This window comes from Lathyrus oleraceus, chromosome 1, assembly GCF_024323335.1.
Source record: "Lathyrus oleraceus cultivar Zhongwan6 chromosome 1, CAAS_Psat_ZW6_1.0, whole genome shotgun sequence".
Taxonomy (NCBI): domain Eukaryota; kingdom Viridiplantae; phylum Streptophyta; class Magnoliopsida; order Fabales; family Fabaceae; genus Lathyrus; species Lathyrus oleraceus.
Genome location: NC_066579.1, coordinates 122,022,334 through 122,028,514, shown reverse-complemented (window position 1 = coordinate 122,028,514; position 6,181 = coordinate 122,022,334).

Below are 6,181 nucleotides of genomic sequence, written 5' to 3'. Positions count from 1 at the left end.
GAGTTTCGAAGAGTTGACGTTGGCTCTCCAAATCTGAATTTTGGGTCATTTTCATGACAAATTCATCATGTAACCTTGAGCCAAAGCTACATGATCTTGCTTTACAGGCTATCTTGCTTCTAAATTTCACCTTAATCATAAGATTACACAAACATTTGATGCATTACACAAGGGATTGAGTCATTAACCAAGTCTTGATGCCATATTTGGAAGGTTTTGCAAAAAGCTTCATATCCATTTTGATAAAGGCCAACTTTTCCAACCACTCTTGCATTGAGCTTCTAACTTGTTTCTTCTGATCACACTGAAACCTCTAAACCAGAAGCAACATCCTAAAAGTACCTCTAAGCTTCTTCTTTAACTCCACCTTTTCATCATGATCCATTATGTTTTTTTGTGAAAAATGAAACCAAGTCACCCAACTAGCATTCCAATTGAACCAAGATTGATTTCTGCAAGTTACATGAACCATATGGAGCCCCTATAAATAGAGAGACAAGCCTCATAAATCAACACACCATAATTGGCACAAAAATTCCATTGTAGCAAATTCTCCAAACCTCAAACTTCCAAATTCCATTGTGCTTGTGTTTTCTCCAAACCAACACTTCAAGCAACTTCTAAACATAGAAGTTGTCCAAACACTTGAACAACATCTGTAACAGCCCTACCATCATCATCCAAATCACATTTTCATAACTTGCAACTTGATTTGGAAAGGAAGAACCAAGCACTCTCAGTTCAAGCCAGGCATTTAAACACCTTCCTAGAGGTGTAAGGAAGTTGTTCAAATCATAAAATCACATCTGGAACACCCCTACTCAAAAGGACGATTTTCATTTTTGAGGTATGTATTCATTTCTGCAATTTATGATTTAAGACACCATTTTGCATCATTCTTGTTACCATTACACTTGCCAAGATGTCAGGAACAAAACCCCTATGATCATTGGTCTTAATCGGTGATGTTTAGAATTTAATTTTAAATTCAATTTTTAGGGTTCATATGCATTTTGTTTGATTTCTAGATATTTATGAAAAATAAATGAAATTGGTGAGTACCATTAGATTCCTTGCGAAATTCTAAGCAGTTTTGGTCTTTACAACTTTTGATTTCGTTAAGAATTGAGAGAGTTAGAGCTTTAACAATATGTGAAAATGGTGGAAAGTATGGACTACGGGATGAATGAGGAAGATGAAGTTTGGAGCCATTTTTTAAATTTTAAAAGTCACTTTAATATATATTTTAATTGATGTAATTGAATATATGAATTGACATTGTGCCCCAGTGGTAAAACACTGGTTTGTTAAGTTACTGGGTGTGGGTTTGAATCTGGGCAGTGTAATGATTTTTTTTGTTTTCACTTGTTAAATGTTCATTTTTATTTATAACTTCAAATATCCATAACTTCATGATCCCTTAACATTTTTGACCCATTCTTTTTGCCATGTGTTCATGAGAATGTCTATTTTATGATGACACCAAAAAAATCCCAAAAACATTATTTATTTCACCACTTCTGATTGGATGGAAAACATGTGTTTTAAGTGTTTTTTTAAGGCTCCTAATTGATTCTTTCGGCTTATGTCTTATTTGTTCTTGATGTTGAAAGTTTATATGCTTAAAACACACTTTGTTAAATTTTGATTGTTATCCTTAACATGTTTGAACTTGATTATTGTCATACAATGTATCGATTGATTCACCTTGAAGACATGTTGAATGGATGGTTAGGAGGTGATTAGGTTTCCACTTAAGTTTGGTCTTATCATGAACTTTGGTTCAAGTCTAATGTTTATTTTGTGAAGACTTATAATGTGATGCATGTTTGACCTAAATTAATTCATGTTGTGTTTACCATGTACCAATAAATGCTTTTACCATGTCAAGTATGATTTTATCTTCACCATCAATATGTTGTGTCTTGTGATGTTGTGTGAAACTTCGTCATGTCTTGTTTATGTTATCTCAATGCCTAAAAAAACCATGTTTAATATTGTCATCCATACCTTGTGATTGCCATTGTATCTAGACATATTTTATGTCTTAATGTTAATGCACGTGCAACCTTGTTATTGTTTATATCCAAGGGAAATGAATCATGACATTTTTGTCATTTTGCATGTGTGTGTTCATCTGCATTCTATACAACTTTACTTCCCCTTAATCCAAAAACTTTTAGATACAATCTTAGGTTCCCCTCAATTTAAACCTTAGGATTATATCTCTCTCTCCTTCTTATAACTACTTTCTTAATAAACTTTGACTTAGGTCATTGTTTCCCCTTTTATTTCTTAATCAAATGCTTCAAAACACTTAAGCATATTCAAAGATCTTTTCATAAGACCTAAAAAACACAAACTTAATTTAAACCCTTTTGCCACTTTGGCTTTTCCATGTTTAAAACCTTTTCATAAAAGGATTAGACGTGAGTCATCCCTAGTTGAGATTTAAATCTCCTACCCCATAACATTGTTTAGATTGATATTGATTCTTTCCATTTGGAAGAGGTATGTGGCATACTTGTTGATTCTATATCCAAGTGAGAGCCCTTCTTTCAATTTGATGCAAAGATCTATCTTCCACATGTTTGTGGTGGTTTCAATGTGAGTTTTCTCCTTAAGATGACAATTTATCTCTTTCTCATAAAATCAACCCCAACAAATCCCTTCTTACTTTTGAACCTGAACTACGAGGTTTTGATCCTTCACGGGTACGTAGGCATAAGACTTAATGTTTTTCCAAATCATCAAAAAATAAAAAATGTTCTTTTTCACATCTCCCCAATCAAATAGAAAGCAATTTTAAACCAAACACATATATCCAAAAGGTTCCTGTAGAGTACTACAGATGATTAGGGTGTTAATACCTTCCCTTTTTATCACACATCCCCGTACCTTTAGAATCCCCCCCCCCCCCCCCCCCCCCCCCCTTTGCTTAGCTTAAGTTTAATCTTCTAGCTTTGCATATACATATTGGGTTTATTTTTGAATCTTTTCCCCTTCCCTTGGATAAATTAAAGTTCGGTGGTGATATTTTGATTCATGAGTCAAGTCTAATCAATAGCTTGGTCTCCGATTCTTCACCGCGACAGAAATGGCGACTCTGTTGGGGAAATAATATTAAGTGGGTGATACCTAACTTGTTTATATGTGTTTATTATTATTTGTTGCTATGTTTTCTTGGGTTTCATTATGAAGATTTATAAGTGGTGAGGAAATCCTAACCCGGATTTGAGAATACACATAAGATAGGATGGTGGTATAATCAAACTTGCATGTCTGGAGTAATCCTAAGCATGATTAACATATGATATAATCCCGCTCAATGGAGACCCCTTTGATGGTAATATTTGTTGTTACGAGTAAATCTTAGTGGCATTATTATCTTCGATCTGGGAGTCTAAGAAACTAAGGACCTTTAGAACCCTTTCAACCCCTCTAAGCCTTTTTAGGATGTAGTGCGGAGATTATTCAGGTGTAAGATCTGAGGTAATTGTTACGCGATGCTACACTCAGACGAGTTTCTCTTGAGAATATTATTGGTCTACGAGCAAGTCGTTAAACTGATAATATCCGAAAGATGGATCTATGACTCTGGGGACCACTTTAGAACCTTATTCTACAGGTACAAAATAAACCTATTAGTTCATACATTGTGGGATGGTTAGACCATTGGCTCCATGCTTAATGTCAAAACCCTAAACTCATATTTGTGAAACATTCATTCATACACTCATGCATCCATAAAAACCTTTTGCATAAAAACTAAGAAACTCAATAGTTTTCTTTTGCAAATATCGATAGGTAAAATGGAACTTGGAATGAGGAATACCAAGAAATACACTTTCAAATGTCCTAACTTAACAGAGTTGAAGAAGCTTGGTTCTATGATAGTTAGTCCAGAGGATTTTAGAGCTCAGTATGGAAGACTTATGGGTATCTTGAAGACCAAGGTTGAAGATGGAGTTCTCAACACACTGGTACAGTTTTATGATCCACTCTTCCATTGCTTCACATTTCCGGACTACCAGCTTATGCCTACTCTAGAAGAATACTCTTACTGGTTTGGTTTGCCAGACTCTAACAAATTACCATTCAGTGGTTCAGAGAAGACCCCTATATCAACAGCTATTGCAGAAGCACTTCACCTAGAAACGTCTGTTGTGAAGGACAACTTCACTAAAAAAGGAGGGATTCTAGGTCTAACCTCTATATTACTGTTGGAGGAAGCCTTTATCTTTGCAGAAGCATATAGTAGAGATGCCTTTGAAGCCATTTTTGCTATACTCATTTTTGGAATTGTACTCTTCCCAAACATTGAAGACTTTGTAGATGTTAATGTTATACGAATCTTCTAATTGGTAACCCAGTACCCATATTACTTGGAGATACCTACCATTCTATCCATCACAGGACTAAGAAAGGTGGTGGAACCATTCTTTGTTGTGCACCTCTCCTATATAAGTGGTTTATTTCTCACTTGCCCAGATCCAGGCTCTTCAGGGAGAATCCGCAGAAGCTCAGATGGTCTCAGAGGTTCATGTCCATTGATCAAGGGAGTATACATTGGTATGACCCTTCCTATGATGTTGGAGTAACTATTGACAGTTGTGGTGAATTTTCTAACGTACCTCTCATTGGTGTACATGGGGGAATTAACTACAACCCCATCCTTGCCAGACGCCAGTTAGGATATCCTATGGCAGATAAACCCGACAACCTCTTGTTGTCAGGTTTCTTTTACCTCAACGACGAAGAGAGTTCCGGTTTGAAGGATAGAATCATACATGTTTGACGTAACATTCATAGAAAAGGAAAAGACCGGTTATGAAGAAAGATTTGTGTTGCTTTTGAGCCTTACACCCGATGGGTTTGTGCTAAATCCAATGAACTTAAGATGCCATATGCTCTTGAGAAGCCCTCATTTCCTTATGCTATAACATCATCATCCACCATTCCTATTGATAATAGGGAAGAGTGTCGTAACCTAAAAAAGGGAATGCGAAAAAACAACCGGCGAAAAAAAGAAATGACAGAAGAGTCGCCACCGCGCATTATTTATCCCAAAGGAGGGAAAGGAAAAGCTCGAAGTAAACGTGGAAAAAGGAAAGGAAAAGACAAGGTCTCGCAACCAAATCTTGGGTTCGGGAGCCGATTATGCGAAGAGAATGTATTAGCACCCCTACGCATCCGTAGTACTCTACGGGTTCCACTCTTGTTGTTCTTGTCTAAAGGGTGTGTGTATATTTAATGTACTATTTACTAAAAGAGGGGTTAAAAGAAAATGACTCACACGGATGTCGCATCCACTGCATACGTATCTCATCTGAATATGATAATCAGAGTCTTCGTAGCTCGGCTACCTATGGGTTACAGAGGAGTGTGCTCGCTAAGACATCGCGTCTTATGCCTATGTATCTCATCTGGAATAAGAATCAGAGCAAGCCATAGTTCGGCTACCTACGGGTTAAGGGTTGTGTTTTTTAGGTGAACGGCGTTACTACGCAATCTACCGGATGCTCGACCTTTGGAGACTTACTCGCCTTTAGTAGAAGGAGTTAACGTGTTCTTAGGAGAAGAAAAATCAATGAGTTTATTTGTGTTTTAGGAATGCTCATGCAAAAAAGGAAGTCCTAGGCGAAGGAACAATGCTACCTTAATTGACATGCAAACGGGAGACTATACGAAGCCTAGCAATCCTATGGGGAGACGATCACACCATACAAAACAAATATGCATAAAGTAAACGCACCAACGAGGGGGCTCAAACATACATGGGTAGGGCTTTAGTCAAGAGGGGTCATATCAACCTCGACAAACAAGCCATGAAAAAGGTAATCAAATGGGCTCTTAACCACTGACATTGAACGTCAGGGTGAGCAGATCAAAAGGGTAATGAGGATAAGACCTCATAGCTCTTAACCCTGGACAGGGTGAGCTCATGACAAAAAGTGGGGATTCAGAAAGGTGGAACCCTCTCCACTGACTGACCGGACAAAAGATCTCGGGATTTTGTTCTGAAGCATCGACACGTAGTGCGAGCATAAAGAACGACACACTGAATAACAGGGGATTGATTACTAATCCCTTTTATCCGTCAATTGCCTCTTCAGGGAGGTCTTTAGCACTGATGCCTCTTCTTGGAGGTCTTTGGGCACAAAAGTAAACAAACAAAAGA